This window comes from Macaca thibetana, chromosome 11 (genome assembly GCF_024542745.1).
Source record: "Macaca thibetana thibetana isolate TM-01 chromosome 11, ASM2454274v1, whole genome shotgun sequence".
NCBI classification, from domain to species: domain Eukaryota; kingdom Metazoa; phylum Chordata; class Mammalia; order Primates; family Cercopithecidae; genus Macaca; species Macaca thibetana.
Window position 1 is genome coordinate 2850001 of NC_065588.1, and position 18161 is coordinate 2868161.

Below are 18161 nucleotides of genomic sequence, written 5' to 3' on the forward strand. Positions count from 1 at the left end.
AAAACTCAGCACATTTTTTTAAAACCCCATGAGAAATCAGACAAAAGACATGGACAGACATTTCACCAAACAAAGTAGCTGAACAGCAAATGTGCACATGTAAATACGGTCAGCACCACTGGCCATTAAAGAAATGCACATTAAAACCACAATGAGCTCTCACTATGCCAGTTAGAATGGGTAAGATAAAAAATAACACCAAGTGCTAGCAGGAATGCAAGAAAACTGAACATCTCATACATCGCCGGTGTGACTGAAAAATGGTACAGCCACTTTAGAGAAGAATTTGGCAGTTTCTTAAAAAACCAAACATGTACTTCCCATGTGACTCAGTAATTGCATTATTTGGCATTTAAGCCAAAGAATGAAAATTCAGGTTCACAAAAACCTGTACATGCATGTTCCTAAGAGCTTTATTCAGAATAGCCTCACAGTGGAAACCACCCAAATATCTTTTAATGGTGAAGGAGTCAACAAACTCTAGGATATCCATACAAGAGAATACCACCCAGGAGTAAAAAGAAACCAACCACTGATATAGGCAACAACCTGGAGGATCATGAGAGAAGGAAGTTTGGTGGAAAAGGCCAGTCTTTTAAAAGGTTACACACTATGCAGTTCTATGTACATAACATCCTCCATATGACAAAACTAGAGACGGAGAATAGAGAACGGATTTGCGGCTGCCAGGGACACAGGGGCAATGTGTGGGGATGTGATTCAAAAGAAGAATGACAAGGGAGGTGAGTTCCACTCAGTGAGGAAAGAGTTCTATGGCAATGGCAGGGGTGGAGATGGTTACAAGATACTACACATGAGATCACCTTGCATAGAATACACACACACACACACACACACACAGAGTGCATATAAACACTGAAAGCTGCATAAGGTCCGTAGTCTAACAAGGTCCATTGTCTAATAATAGTCAACCGATGCCAATGCCCTGGTTGTCCCTCTACTACTTTTGCAACTACCTATGAATCCACAATTATATCCAAAAAAAGTTAAGAAGAGAACTAGCAGATAGCTGCAACATGATGATTGATCAGAGTCAGCCCAATGCCCATCCATAGGGGACTGATCAGGTAAACTATAGTCCATCCACACAATGTATGCAACAATAAAAAATCAGGAATATATTTGCCACCTATTGTGCATAAGTGATAAAAGCAAGATTCAGAGCACTGGAGAGACTGCACTACCTACTGTGTGAGAAAAAAAGGGAAATCAGAATGTACCAGAAACACATATTTGCCTCTTTCCACAATAAAAATGGCAAGAACAAATCAGAAGCCAATGAATATGGTTCTCCATAGGGCTGACTGAGGAGCAGGTTAAGAGGATCCAGATGGGAGCAAGATGACTCCAAGTACAACTGTAGTTGTGACTTTTTACTTATGTAAGTCTTTACATCACCAATATCTTCTATTAAGAAAGGAGAACAGAGGCAGGGCGCGGTGGCTCACGCCTGTAATCCCTGCACTTTGGGAGGCCGAGGTAGGCAGATCACGAGGTCAGGAGATCGAGACCATCCTGGCTAACACGGTGAAACCCCGTCTCTACTAAAAAAAAAAAATACAAAAAATTAGCGGGCGTGGTGGCGGGCACCTGTAGTCCCAGCTACTCCAGAGGCTGAGGCAGGACAATGGCATGAACCCGGGAGGCGGAGCTTGCAGTGAGCTGAGCTGGCGCCACTGCACTCCAGCCTGGGTGACAGAGTGAGGCTCCACCTAAAAAAAAAAGAAATGAGAACAGAAATTCTAAAATTTAACACAAATTTTAAAATCTAAATTATATCAATTTGATGCTGTAACCACACAGAAAATGATTACCTCAGTAACTTCTGAACAAAATACTCTGTCTGTGTACCCCCGAGTGATCTCAATTCTGACAACAAAAAGAACTGCAAAGAAAACTGAAGCCTCATGTGGTAAGTGGGGAACAGGATAATCAAGAGAAGGCCAGAATATCACACTGACCTTAGCATAAAGTGAGCCAAATCTCTAAAAACACAGCCAAGCAATTTTAACATAGGCAAACTGCCTGAACCTGAACTTCACTCCTTTTAGCCAAGCACTTTACAAACATTGTCTCACTCAGTTGCAGAACAACTGCATAAACCAGGTACTACTGTTGTCCCATTTCCCCAGAGAAATTGGAGTAGGGAGAAGTGGCATACGTCCCCAAGGCCACACAGCTAACAGGAGAACTAGGCTCTGGACCTGCAGGGTCCAGAAGTGCAGAGCCCATGCTTCCGACCTTTAATTCCTTGGAGGCAGCAGAAAGGAGCTGAGAGAGGAGATGGCCGCAGCCCTGGCTGAAGAGCAGAAGGAAGAAGGGAAAATTCTCCTCCAAGGGAGAAGACCAACATTGCTCAGACCCTAACCCTGATCACACTTCTCTCAAAGCTCTGTGCCCAAGCTTGATCCTCAGGTTGATCTCTTCTCCCACCCTTGACCGCTCTGTTCTCAGCTCTACAGGGTTGACAAAATTCATGTCGACCTAAAACCCAGAATGGGACCTTGCTTGGAAAGAGGGTCTTTGCAGATGAGATCAACGTAAGGGGAGCTCACAGTGGATTAGAGTGGGCCCTATCTAGTCCGATAACTGCTGTCCTATTAAGAAGAGAACATGGCCGGGCGCGGTGGCTCAAGCCTGTAATCCCAGCACTTTGGGAGGCCGAGGCGGGCGGATTATGAGGTCAGGAGATCGAGACCATCCTGGCTAACACCGTGAAACCCTGTCTCTACTAAAAACACAAAAAATTAGCCGGGCGTGGTGTTGGGCGCCTGTAGTCCCAGCTACTGGAGAGGCTGAGGCAGGAGAACGGCGTGAACCCAGGAGGCGGAGCTTGCAGTGAGCTGCGATAGCCCCACTGCACTCCAGCCTGGGCAACAGAGCTAGACTCTGTTTCAAGAAAGAAAAAAGAGAACACACACACACATCACACACACACACATCACACACACACATATCACACACACACATCACACACACGCACATCACACATGCACATCTCACATGCACACATCACACACACACATCACACACACAATCACACACACACACACACACACACATCACACACAGACACCACACACACACACCACACACACACACACACACCACACACACACACACACACACACACATACACATCACACACACACATCACACATCACACACACATCACACATCACACACACACACATCACACACACATCACATACACATCACACACACACATATCACACACACACATCACACATCACGCACACACACCCCACACACACATATCACACACACATCACACACACACACGCACACACATCACACATACACACACATCACACACACACATCACACACACATATCACACACACATGCACACACACATCACACACACATCACACACACATCACACACACACACATCACACACACAATCACACACATCACACATCACACACACACACATCACACACAGACACCACACACACACACCACACACACACCACACACACATCACACACACATCACACATCACACACACACATATCACACACACATCACACATCACACACACACCCCACATACATCACACATCACACACACATGCACACACATCACACACACACACACACACACACACATCACACACACACACGCACACAATCACACACACATCACACACATCACACACACACATCACATATACAATCACACACGCACACACACATCACACACACATCACACACACACATCACACACACACATCACATATACAATCACACACACGCATCACACATCACACACACACACATCACACACAGACACCACACACACACCACACACACATCCTACACACACATCACACACATACACATCACACACACATCACACATCACACACACATCACACACACACACACATCACACACACATCACACACACACATCACACATCACACACAACCCACACACACACATCACACACACACACACACACACACACACACACATCACACACACATCACACACACATCACACATCACACACACACACCACATACATCACACACATACATCACACACACATGCACACACATCACACACACACACATCACACACACACATCACACACACACACGCACACACACATCACACACACATATCACATATACAATCACACACACGCATCACACATCACACACACACACATCACACACAGACACCACACACACACCACACACACACCACACACACATCACACACACACATCACACACATCACACACACATACACATCACACACACATCACACATCACACACACATCACACATCACACACACACACACATCACACACACATCACACACACACATCACACATCACACACACACCCCACACACACACATGTTACACACACATCACACACACACACATGCACACACATCACACACACATCACACACACACATCACACACACACACACACACGCGTGAATACGCCCTGTGAAAATGGAGGCAGAGCTTTGAGTGACGTGTCTCCAAGGCCCAGAACAGAGGGTGCCAGGAACCGGCAGAAGCCAGGAGACAGCCAAGCAGCTGATCCGCCTCAGAGCCTCCAGTAGGACTCACCCTGACAACACCTTGGCTTTGAACTTCTAGCCTTCACAACTGAGACAATGAACACCCGATGTTTAAAGCCAGCCAGCTATGGCGCGTTATTAAGAGAACCCTAGGAACCCAATACACGACTTTCAAGGACCTTATCCCACTGACCTCCAAGCAGGCCTGGATCCGTGTGTCTCGGTTCTGGGAGCTCCCACCAGCCTGCAGAGAGACCACTGTTCGGGGACTTCCCGAACAGTGACTGAAGAGGAAAGAGGGACTCAAAGAGTATTGCCCCAATATTCCCCCTCCCTCCTCCTAAACTCTACTGGGCTCTCTCTCTCCCCCAGGAAGGCTTCCCTGCTAAATTCTGCCCTGCAACTTGCCCGCTACATTTCCAAGTGCTGCCTTCCCTCTGTGAACTTGAATGGAGTCCTCTGTTTTTTGCACAAGAGCACAAAAGTCTGCCTGGGCTTCCCCCAGCCCTGTATTCCCACACCCTACGCTGTGCTCATTCTGGGGCTCTGCTCCTGGTGCGTGCTGCTTGGGTCAGTAGAAATGACTAGGAGGTCGCTGGCACCAGGGAAGAAAGAGGGCTGGCCTGGCCATCTGCAGGGCAATCACAATCTCCAGGACAAGGCATTTCTCCCACTTGCCCTTTCATGAATAATGTGGACCTGCCCAGAAAAAGTGAGTATTTGCCTTTAAACCAAAACCTTATCAAGAAAGTAGGTGATATGCCTGGAAGGTCTCCTTCAAGATACTTGTGGGCCTCAAAAGTGGCAGGAAGCGTGAAAGAAAAGGAAAGGCCGCACTCTGTAGAATGAAGTCCTCAAAAGAAACCCAGCTCCAGACTAAAGCCAATCTTGCTGGGCAGCTGGGATTCCCAGCCTGCCTCACATATGAGGAAGCCCTGTCAAACGCCCACCCACCACCACCAGAACCACACGAAGCCAACAGTCCCCGAAGAAACCAAACTCTTCCATAGATAGATAGCAGAATATTCTGTCTCGAAAAAATTATTCTTAATATCCTCAAAGAAATCCAAGCAACTATGGCATCAATAAAATGAGAACAACCAGTCAAGATAAAGGAATACTCAGAGATCGGGAAAGAGTTCCTAAGAGAAAAACCAAAGAATGCAGATGAAGACACGAAGCCCCCGCCCTCCCTCCAGGAAACCCTGGTGGCCCTGCAGGAAAGGGACTCAGTCTCCTACCCCTGGGCTCCCTGCAGTGGCTCACCCATGGGCCTTGAGGAAAGTCATGTCTGCACCTTCCAGCCTGGATTCAGCTGTACCACAGCTATAAAGGCAGAGAGTCAGCCGGGCGCGGAGGCTCACACCTGTAATCCCAGCACTTTGGGAGGCCAAGGTGGGCAGACCATGAGGTCAGGAGATCGAGACCATCCTGGCCAACACGGTGAAACCCCATCTCTACTAAAAATACAAAAAATGAGCTGGGCGTGGTGGCGGGCGCCTGTAATCCCAGCTACTCAGGAGGCTGAGGCAGGAGAATCGCTTGAACCCGGGAGGCGGAGATTGCAGTGAGCCAAGACTGCACCACTGCGTTCCAGCCTAGGTGACAGAGTGAGACTCCATCTCAATAACAATAATAATAGCAATGAAATAAACAAAGGGAGGGCGTCAGTGTCCACCTTTGAGCCAGAAGATTCCAGGGGGACAGTGATCATCAGTGAGTGCCCTGCGGAAGAATGATAATCTCCTGGGTGGAGGTGAGGCTGCCTCACCTAGCAGCCCCTTCCTCCGATAAGACCTTCCTTTTTGTTTTTCTTAGAGATGACAAGAAAGCCTTACATAAAACTGTCAAGCCTACAACCTCTACCCTCTCAAAAACAACAACAGTTGACAGCCTTCAAAGAGCTCATTACCACACTGGCCTGCCCCTCTGTGGGTCTGCACACCTCCTTTTGCATCACTTCTGACGGGGGCAGGCAGAGCACACTCCAGTAGCAGGTGAGCAGCAGCTCTGTTCTGCCATCCAGCTCCAAGAGCGACAGGAACTTCCTAAGATCCGGGAGGAGACAGAGGTGAGACCAGAGAGCCGAGCAGGAATGCCACTGCAGAGAGGGGACTTTATATTACAGAGAGGGATGCTGGAGGCCAAGGGATAGGCAGGGGCCAGACACGGCTGTGTCTGGTTCAAAGCCCACAATCTTCCCGGGTCCTCCATCTGCAAGAAGAGACGGGAGCCACAGGACTCTGGACTCTGGACTGCATGTCTGCCCAGCATACAGCATGACCCACATGAGCAGATCCCCACCCAGCCCCACTCCTCCTCCCTTTCTTTTTTTTTTTTTTGACACTCCAGTGCCCCAGGCTGGACAGGGCGCGATCTCGGCTCACTGCAAGCTCCGCTCCCGTCCGCCATTCACCCCCGAGAGGAAACAGTCCGTCCCCGGCTCAGCTTGGAACTCCATCCCTTCCACAGTCGGCCCCACAGCCCAGCCCCACTCCTCCTCCCTTTCAAGCAAGTCCTCACCATCCAGGATCTGCAACATCTGGGGCACCTCCCACATCCACAGCGGGCCCACATTCGACTGACGACAGGGTGCGGGGAGGCGATGGGATGTGGGGCTTATAACAGCCTTAGGGCATTTTTTCCAAATGCCTTTTCTCTGTAGGCCTTCAGGGAGAACAACTGAACAGCCAGAGAAGCAAACGGGAAGCAGAGAAGAATGAAGGCAAAGAAGAAAATTAGAACAAACCCAAAGAATGGTAGAGCCGAAACTGAGCCCTCCCATTCTTTTCCACCTGCTGAACAAGTTGCCCAAAATGCCCTCAGATGCCACCTCCTCTGTGATGCCCTCTGTGACTCCTGCAGGCCAAGTTATCCACTGCTCTGCTAAGATCCCATTGCACCTGTTAGTACCTCTGTCACCTTTAACTATGGGTGGTGAGGTCACTTCCAGGTTTGTCTCCCTCCCTAGCACTGTGAACCCCTCAAAGTCAGGTATACATCCTGTCTCTCCACGTGTCCTTTATGTCTATCACAGCACTGGGAAAATTAAGAAACTCAAAACATACTTGCTGAGAAAAGGAGGTCCAGAAAGGCTGGGGGATTTGTCCCAGGTCAACAGAAAGAAGCTCACAACGAGGCCACACAGAGGAGACAGCCAGGCCCTCCCCATTTCCTCTCCCTCCCCGTGTTCCAGTCCCAACACTATGTGCCCAGGGCCCCCCCTCCAAGCCCGTTGGCCTGGGGCGCCTCTTCCTAGGACCCCCGTGACCCTCAACCCTCCCTCCTCCCTCCATATCTGGCATCAGGCCTGGAATGGTGGCCCCGGCCCACTGATGAGGGGTGTGGATGCCAAAGCACCTCCCTGTCAGGCCAGCCAGGCCCCTATTCTGTGGCTCTGCTCCCACCCCTGCCCTTCTCTGTCCCTTGCCCCTGGCTCGCTCCACCCTCGGTCCCCTCACTTGCACCAGGTCCTGCTCACTGAGGGCTCCGGCTGGCTGAGCCTAATAAGGTGGGGGCTGATGGTGTTCCCCTGGGGCAGGGTCAAGTAGCTGTGCTGCCCCAGAATCTCGACAAAGCTCAGCAGGGGCGTGCGCACCCTTTGGGTCACAGACCATCACACGCGTGACAGGAAACGGTTGCAGGATGGCTTCCTGTTCCAGGTGAGCACACAGGGGACCAGAGCAGGTCAGGGAGGTCTTCAAGGACCTCGGGCCTCCTGACTCCAAGTCCACTGTGACCCTTCAGTGGGCGCTGTGGCTGTGACAGACCACCCGTGACTGGACCTGCCCACTTCCGTCCTCTGCTCTGAAGTTCCGACCCACTCCAGCCCCGTCGTCCTCCTGGAGAACTCCAAGCACTGACTTCCCACACTTTGTGTGCCGCAGACACTGAAATTGGCAGGAGTGTTGGTGGAGGGGAATCCAAGTAAAGGAAAGGTCTCATGTTTTGGCCTTTGTGGGGAAAGCCAGGAACCAATCTGGCAAGTCCTGAGGGCCCAGCCTCCTGTGAGCCTGCTGGGAACTGGGCCCTTGTTTTTCAGGCTGATGCATTGTTCTCTATTTAACACTCAAAACTAGTAGGCCCTGCTGCAGCCATCCCAACGCACTGTCCTACACCATCCAGACCTGGGAGTTTCTGCTGCCTGCACCCCTGACTGCAGGGCTTGTTAAAAATACAGCTTCCCAGGCCCCGCTCCAGCCATGAAGCTCAAGGCTTTCTCCTCCCAAGCAACCTGTGGGTTCTTGGGGCCTGAGTCAGTGTCATTTGGAGCTCCATGTCTCCCCTGAGGACACAACAGTGTTGCCCACAGAACAGGCTCAGAAGAGGGCAGGTAGGCACCACCTCTCCACTTCTCAAACTCTTCTCTGGTTTTAAAGAACCCAAACAGAACAGAAGGGCAGGGGTCTCAGCCTGAATTAGCTTGGTGAGGATGCCTTCCTACTCATTCCCTATCTGCCTCCCCTGTCCATTTACATGACATCAGGGTCTCAAGAAAGCAATTGCCCTCCCAGCACAAACACACGGCCTCTGCACTCACAGGTCTCGGATTTTTCTGTATCAGCAGAACCACTGAACTCATCACCTCCTTCTTCAAGGTCTCCATCTGGGGCACTAGAGAAAACACAGGCATGCAGCCGGAGGTCAGCCTCCTCCTCCTCGCCTCTGCTGCCTGGGGAGACATCAGAGGAATGCCGGGTGGGAGGAACGCCAGGTACAGTCCTGGCCATCAAAGGCCAGGTGGAGTCTCCACAGGCATCTCAGCCATCCCTGCGCCTCCAACCACACTGAAACCCACAAGCCTGGCTGGTACTTTCCACAGGAGGGCATTCTAGCCCCATCCCTCGCCGGTCTCCATGACTGCCCACACAAATCTGCCTCTCCAGACAAGCTGTCCTCTCCAATGTCTGTCCATCTCAACCTTTCCAACCTCGGCTGCTGCTCCTCTCCCCTGTGGCCTCCTTGTCCCGACCCATGGTCACAGGCTCCTCCTTGCTTTTGGCCCGTCCCCTCTGTAAAGTCCACCCCAGCTTCCCTGACCTCCCCCTGCTTGCCTTCCTGTCAGCATCACCACTCCCATCTAAGCAGCCCAGAGCATGTTGTCCTGCACTGTCTCACCGTGTGGACAGCCTCAACCCTCCCCACCCTACAGGGAGCTCACTGAGGGCAGGGGCTGTCTTCTCTGTGTGTGTTCTCCATGCCTGGCACAGTGCTTAGCACAGAGCGAAAGGTTGACATCCACGCCTGATTGGAGGCAAAGCCTGCTCTTCCAGGCAGTAATCACAGATAAACCACTCTGAAACCATTCCAGAGCAGGCCCTGTTCTCGGCACCTCACATTTACTCACTCCACCCTCACTAAAAATCCCTAAAGGGAACAATTATTTTTACCTCTGTTTTTCAAATGAAGAAATAGAGGCACAACCTAAAAGTCATTTGCCCTAGGCCACATTGCTAGTGAGAAGCACAGCCAAGATCCGAACCCACTGAGATGACTCTGCATTTAAAATCGTGCTTCTAACTACTATACTGGACTGTCTCCAGAGAAAGCAGATTTCCCTAGGAACGATCGAGTCCTAGAACCCAGGACTGTGCCCCATTGCCACTCACCTCTGCAGGACACATCCCTGAAGGCTTGCAGGGCTGCCACTGCCTTGGCAGGCTCCTCGGGTTTGATGACGCTTTGCAGGAAAATCACCAGTTGATCGCCGCCGTATAACCTGACTGTAAGAAGGGTGTGAATACAGGGCAGTCAGGGGTATGTTTAAACAGCAGGTAATACCCAGGCTTAAATCATGCTCACAGCAAACCACTGACCATGAATTGGACGAAAGAAAAAGAAAGAGAACCAGGTCCACCCAGCACTTGCCATGTGCCGAGCATGTGCCAAGTGCACCTCCTGCCCCACATACCTGCCCACAGGCAGCGCAGGTGTCCATCGGTGCTGTCCTGCCGTGAGTGCCTTTCTGAAATGGCGATCATGCCAGGAGAAAGGGCAGCCAGCCCCAGGTGAGGCAGTGGGAACAATAGGGGTGGGGTGGGGCCGTGGCTATGCCCTTTCTGATTCCCTCAATTTCAGGCAAAGTTCTCATTAATTACTTCGAATCTTGTCTCGGAGGATGGAATTCCCACCTTCCCATAGGAACCTAGGCCCCAACTCCAGCCCAGAGAGAGACCAAAGTGGTCCTGAGTCACACATGGGCGCACACACACACACACACACACAGCTAGGGAACCATATGAACTTAGTATGTTGAAAGCTCTCAGAGCTGAGCTGTGGTTCAGCATGGAGTAACAATCTGAGTAGTATTTGCCACTTATCTGTAGGGAGACCAAGGCCATCAGGCCTGGGAGGATGGAAACCAGGGACCCTACATGTGAAGAAGGAAACTGAGGCATGAAGCCATGCAGTACATGGCAACCAGGCTGTAAGGAGAACAGAAAACTGGAACCCAGGAATCCACATTCCCAGCCGCAGAGGGAACAAGACAGAGGACATCAAATTAAATATAAAGAAGGCGTCATCCTTTTGCAAAATGTTCAATTGTCCTCTGCCTACTCCACAACACAGAAGACCTGGCACCTCCCACGGGCCAAGGAGAACCTTCTGCCTTTTCCCTAGAGTTCAGGGGAAGCCACAAAGGCTTGTCACCCCAGAAAGCACACAGGATGTATCCAAGTTACCTCCTGGAAAACGTCCCTCTCTGTGCCCAGAATCCAGGCTGTTTCAGATGTGCCTGTTTCAGAGACGCCTGCAGTGTGTGCAGCTAAGGTCGCCATGTCAAAGACCCCTGTACCGTCTGGAGGTGGTGACCCGATCTGGGGAAGAAGAGAGAGAGGGCCAGGACAGGCTGCCTCCAGCCCGCAGCACTCACCAGCTGGAACAGCACGCCTGGGATATTCCCCAGCTGGGGCTCCAAGTTGACACCTCCACGGCCACTGAGAGCCAGAGCCTCGGCCAGCTGGCAAATGCACTGTGTGCACAAGGACAGAGTGAGGACAGGTCGTCCCAGCCCTTTCCACAGCCTCGAGGGAAGTACTCCTTCCTCATGTCTTCGAGGTTGGTCCAAGCCCTTACGATTTCACACGGCCCTCTTGAGCCTTCGAGGCAGGACCAAGGTGTAGCTCTCCCGTCGCTCGACACGACCAGGACTGGACCGTTCCCCTCACCCAAGACGCTGCCTTGATTTTCAAAGAACCCCATGACTCCAAGAAAACCTTAAGGGAATCCAACACTGCAAGTGTTGGCTGACCTGAAAGAAACAGGAGTCAACCTAAGCGTCCATCAACAGACAAATGGGTAAAGAAATTGCGGCATGTATTAAAAAATGGAATATGATGTAGCCGTTGAAAAGAATAAAAATTCTTTTATTTTTAATAAAATTTTAAAATGCAAATAAAAATCCTATTAACATCGGCCTCACGGAGGCAGATTTCTGAGATGGCCCCCAAAATTCCAGGGTCCTGGTACACACACATCTTCTGTCAGTTACTCAGTGACTCAGTAACGGGTGTTGATGGGAAGGGATTTTGCAGTTGGCATTTATATAGGGGGATGATCCCTGTGGGCTTGACCTAACCACATGAGCCCTTCTACATCTGGGTCTAGAGGTCAGAGGAAGGGAAGGCAGCGAGACTCAAGGGCGAGAGGGATCCAATGAGGAAGCATTGCTGGCTCCGAAGCTGGAGGTGCCTCGGGGCAAGGAACATGGTTGGCCTCCCTGAGGTGAGCGTTGCCCCGGCTGACATCCAGCTGGAAAACAGGGGATTCAGTCCTACAATCATGAAGAGTACGTATTTTGGTAATTTGTGACACGTCAAGAGAAAACGGATGCAGCTCCACACTGTGCTTTCACGGTCATCGTCCTGACCGAACCACCCTTGAGAGGCCGTCGCGCTGTTACCGTTTTACAGACGAGAAGGAGGAGGCTCGGGAAAGGCAAGGGATCGGCTCAAGGTCTCACCCCTAGTAAATGCCACTTGAACGCCAGTGGTCTGCACAGGCAGCCTGGCCACACTGCCTCCCATGCATTCTCCTTTCAGGGCTGCTGTGAGGACAGAGGTGTAAGAGCACCTAGCAAAGACCTGCACACAGGAAAAACAGCTCATCACTGAGTTAAGACGGTGAGTGTCCTTAGCGAGTGCCCTGGGTCTCAGGGTCCACCCTGTAGGAAATGGCCAAGTCGTTCCAGGATTCGTGACAGCTCCATGATTTGTCTCCCCATCGTCTTTTGCAGTTACTGCTGAGAAACGTAGCTTGCTTGTCCGTCCAACACACAGGGCATGTCCTATGGAGATGCCCAGAAACTTCTCCCCACGCACAGTGGTCTTTGACAAAGGGGGCAGGGTCACTCAGGACACGTGCGTTCTGACCAGCCTAGGCCTTGAGCCAGTGTGTCAAGGTCACACAGAGGTCTCCTGGGTCACACTGCTCTCTTTCTCTGCGCCTCTTCTTCCCTCAGAGCCCTTTCTCACATCCCTATTCCCCGCAGAAATCTGCACTCCCCATCACCCCAGCTAAACCTTCTTCTTAGTCATTCTTTCTTACTAAGGCATAAACTGCAGCGGCATAAAGCAGGAGCTCTGCATCTGGGGATTAGGGATGAGTTTCACAGGGCCTGAGACTCTCTGGGATTGTGTGCAAAATCTTGTGCAAATGTGCCTTCACCAGCTTCTCAAAGCTGGCCCCGAGTCTCCAAACGGGTTGAGAATCACCAGATAAACAATTTTCCCAAAGTTCACGCAACCTGGCTCTTCAGTGCTCCTGTGTGTTTTATAAAACATGACTGCACCCCAGTCCCCGGGCAGCAATCATTGCAGGCTCTGCAGGAACACATAACAGCAAGCATCCATGAAATGGGAGGATGCTCCAGCCACGGGGGCATTTCCAGGGCACAGGGAGGGCTTTTCTCTGCCCCTTGATTTCACTCCACAGGAGTCAGCACCTTCTCATCTACCCAAAAGGTGGCGCCACCAGCTGGCCCTGCAGTGAAAAGGTTCTCCAGGCTCATGCTGTTCCCTCTACTTTGTTTTTGTTTGTGAGCTGAGACTGCACCACTGCCCTCCAGACTGGGAGACAGAGTGAGACTCTGTCTCAAAAGAAAAAAAAGAACCAAAGAAAAATTGGATATATTTACGGTGCACAAGGCAGTGTTTTTCAAATATGAACACACTGAGTTATGTAACGTGCGTGGCCTCACACAGTTACCATTTTTTGTGGTGAGAACACTTCAAACCTACTCTCTTCACCATTTTCCTGTCTGCACTGTGGTGTTGTTAACTCTAATCACCATGGTATACAGCGGATCTCTGGAACTTCTTCCTCCTGCCTAACTCCGACAAGCATCTCCCCAGTCAGCACCCCCAGCCCTTGATAACCACCATTCTACTCTCTGTTCCTTTGAGTTCAACTTTTTCAGATTCCACATGTAAGTGACACTGTGTGGTTTTGCTTCTCTGTGTGGTTTCTGGCTTATTTGCTTAATGTTATGAATGCCCTTCATATTCATTCATGTCACGAAGGTTCTTTTTTTTTTTTTTTTTTTTTTTTTTTTTTGTTTTGAGACAGAGTTTCGCACTTGTTGCCCAGGCTGGAGTGCAGTGGCGCGATCTCAGCTCACCGCAACCTCCGCCTCCCCAGGTTCAAGCGATTCTCCTGCCTCAGCCTCCTGAGTAGCTGGGATTACAGGCATGCACCACCACACCTGGCTAATTTTTGTATTTTTCTCCTACCTCAACCCAGCCCGAGTTAGAATGTTCCCAGTATAATTTGCCAAAAATGTAATGCCAAAAAAAAAAAAAAAAAAAAAAAACACCCTTTAAAGACCTTTACATTTTTTCTTGTTAACTTTGGTGTTACATATTTCTTAAAACATTTATTTATGGCTGGGCGAGGTGGCTCACACCTGTAATCCCAGCACTTTGGGAGGCCAAGGCAGGCGGATCACGAAGTCAAGAGATCGAGGCCATCCTGGCCAACATGGTGAAACCCCATCTCTACTAAAAATACAAAAATTTGCTGGGCTTGGTGGTGCTAACCTGTAGTCCCAGTTACTCAGGAGGCTGAGGCAGGAGAATCGCTTGAATCCGGGAGGCGGAGGTTGCAGTGAGCCGAGATCGCGCCACTGCGCTCCAGCCTGGTGACAAAGCGAGACTCTGTTTCAAAAAAAAAAAAAAAAAAGGCCGGGCGCGGTGGCTCAAGCCTGTAATCCCAGCACTTTGAGAGGCCGAGACGGGCGGATCACGAGGTCAGGAGATCGAGACCATCCTGGCTAATGCAGTGAAACCCCGTCTCTACTAAAAAATACAAAAAAATAGCCGGGCGAGGTGGCGGGCGCCTGTAGTCCCAGCTACTGTGGAGGCTGAGGCAGGAGAATGGCGTAAACCCGGGAGGCGGAGTTGCAGTGAGCTGAGATCCGGCCACTACACTCCAGCCCGGGCGACAGCGCGAGACTCCCTCTCAAAAAAAAAAAAAAAAAAAAAAAAAAAAAAAATTGATTGTATTTCTGTACAACTGTAGTTCTAGCAATGAACAATCCAAAAACGAAAATTAGAAAATTATTTCACTCAAAATAACATCTCAAAGAATAGAATATTACGAATAAATTTCACAAAAGCAAGACTTGTACACTAACAACTTTAAAACATTGTTGAAAGAAATTAAAGATGACTTTAAATAAATCAAAGCTATTCCATGTTTATGGATGAGAAGACTAGAGATTATTGTCAATATTCCTAATTGGTCTACAGGTTTAACCCAATTCCTATCAAAATCTCAGCTGCCTTTTCTGCAGAAATTGATGAGCTGATCCTAAAATTCATATGGACATGCAAAGGACCCAGAATAAGCAAAACAATCCTGAAAAAGAAGAACAAGGCTGGAGGACCTATCTTCCTAATTTCAAAACTTACTACGAAGTAATCAAGTGAGTATGGTATCAGCATAAGGACAGATGTATAGGTCACCGGAGAATAACTGAAAGCTTGGGCTGAGTGCTCATGCCAATAATTGCAGAACTTTGGGAGGCTGAGTTTGGGGGATCCCTTGAGGCCAGGAGTTTGAGACCAGCCTGGGCAACATAAAGAGTGAGAACTGTCTCTATTAAAAAAAAAAAAAATTGAATGGAAGTGTGTGCTGGAGAGAGAGCACTGTGATCCAGGGTTTGGTCTTTGGAGGCAGACTGCCTGAGTGACCATTTCAGGCAGTCTGAATTAAATTAATTTAAAAATTAAATTAATTTAATTTTTAAAATTTAGCCAAGCATGGTTGTGTGTGCCTGCAATCCACCTACTCAGGAAGCTGAGATGGGAGGATCTCTTGAGCCTAGGAGTTTGAGGCTACAGTGAGCTATGATTGGCTGCTACACTCCAACCTGGGCAATGGAAAGAGAACATGTCTAAAAAAAAGTAAAAAGAAATAAAGGCCAGGTGTGGCGTCTTTCACCTGTAATCCCAACATTTCAAAGGGCCATGAAGAGAGGAGCCTTTGAAGCCAGGAGTTCAAGACCAGCCTGGGCAATGCAGCGAGACTCTGTCTCTACTAAAATAAAGTAAAATAAAATAAAATAAAATAAAATATTAGCCAGGAATGGTGACACACACTTATAGTCTCAGCTACTTAGGCAACTGAGGCAGGAGGATGACTTGAGCTCAGGAGCTTGAGGCTGCAGTGAGATATAATCATACCACTGGCACTCCAGACTGCACAACAGAATGAGACTCTGTCCCCCCAAAAAATGGTTAATTAATTAATTGAAAAGTAACTGAAATCCCAGAAAGAAATCATTACATTTAAAGTCAATTATTTGACAAATGGGTCAAGAAACTTCATTTGGAAAGAAATAGTCTTTTCTTGTTTTTGTTTTTGTAGAGACAGGTGTCTCACCATGTTGCCCAGGCTGGACTTAAACTCCTGGACTCAAGCAGTACTCCTGCCTCGGCCTCCCAAAGTGCTGGGATTACAGGCGTGAGCCACTGTGTCCAGCCAGGAATAATCTTTTCAACAAATGGTGGTGGGGAAATAGGATATCGATGTGCAAATTATGTCTAACACCACACACAAAATTAACTGAAAATGGATCACAGATCTAAATGTAAAAACTAAAACTATAAAACTCTTAGACGAAAACATAGGAGTAAATCCATGTGTTCTTGTGTAAGGCATTGATGTTTTTAGATACAATACCAAAATCATAGTTCAAGACAAGACTGGGCAACCTAATGAGACCTGGGAAAGGAGAAAAATATTTATATATATATTTATATATTTATATATATATTTATAATATATATATTTAAATATATATATTTATAATATATATTTGTTTATAAATATATATTTATTTATATACATAATATATACATAAATATATATAATTTTTATTTATTTATTTTTTTTTTTGAGATGGAGTCTCGCTCTGTCACCCAGGCTGGAGTGCAGTGGCACGATCTTGGCTCATTGCAACCTCCACCTCCTGGGTTCAAGTGATTCTCCTGCCTCAGCCTCCTGAGTAGCTGGGATTACAGGCATGCACCACCACACCTGGCTAATTTTTGTATTTTTAGTAGAGACAGGGTTTCACTGCTGAGACCAGCTGGGTCATAGAGACCCTAACCCAGCGGCACTAGAGGAATTAAAGACACACACACAGAAATATAGAGTGTGGAGTGGGAAATCAGAGGTCTCACAGCCTTCAGAGCTGATACCCTCGAACAGAGATTTACCCAGATATTTATTGACAGCAAGCCAGTAACAAGCATTGTTTCTGTAGATTGTAGATTAACTAAAAGTATTCCTTATGGGAAATAAGGGGATGGGCTGAAATAAAGGGATAGGTCTGGCTAGTTATCTGCAGCAGGAGCCCGTCCTTAAGGCACAGATCACTCATGCTATTGTTTGTGGTTTAAGAATGCCTTTAAGGCCGGGCGCGGTGGCTCAAGCCTGTAATCCCAGCACTTTGGGAGGCCGAGACGGGCGGATCACGAGGTCAGGAGATCGAGACCATCCTGGCGAACACGGTGAAATCCCGCCTCTACTAAAAAAAAATACAAAAAACTTAGCCGGGCGAGGTGGCGGGCGCCTGTAGTCCCAGCTACTCGGGAGGCTGAGGCCGGAGAATGGCGTGAACCCGGGAGGCGGAGCTTGCAGTGAGCCAAGATCACGCCACTGCGCTCCAGCCTGGGCGACAGAGCGAGACTCCGTCTCAAAAAAAAAAAAAAAAAAAAGAATGCCTTTAAGCGGTTTTCCGCCCTGGGTGGGCCAGGTGTTCCTTGCCCTCATTCCGGTAAACCCACAACCTTCCAGCGTGGGTGTCATGGTCATCATGAACATGTCACAGTGCTGCAGAGATTTTATTTATGGCCAGTTTATGGCCAGATTTGGGGGCCTGTTCCCAACATGCCCCCCTTTCTTTGTTTTGCAAAGCGATAAAAGTAAAGGCAGCTTTGTCACAGTGAGCTACTGCTTGCAGGAGTCAGGATCCTCATCCGCAGACAAAGACAAACAACACAGATTAAGAGCACAATCATCATTGAAATCACAGAGCTTCTAAGGATTTTTATCCATTGTAATGGG

The 18161-nt window shown here is 48.9% G+C and overlaps 1 protein-coding gene and 1 pseudogene across 1 annotated transcript in view; one reads left to right on the forward strand and one right to left on the reverse strand.

Annotated features, from left to right (window-relative positions):
* Nucleotides 1-5878, reverse strand: part of LOC126930354 (IQ motif and SEC7 domain-containing protein 3-like) — a 20772-nt pseudogene extending 14894 nt beyond the window's left edge.
* The window catches only part of FKBP4 (FKBP prolyl isomerase 4), an 80905-nt gene that overhangs the window by 35111 nt on the left and 27633 nt on the right, over nt 1-18161 (forward strand). The window lies entirely within an intron of this gene.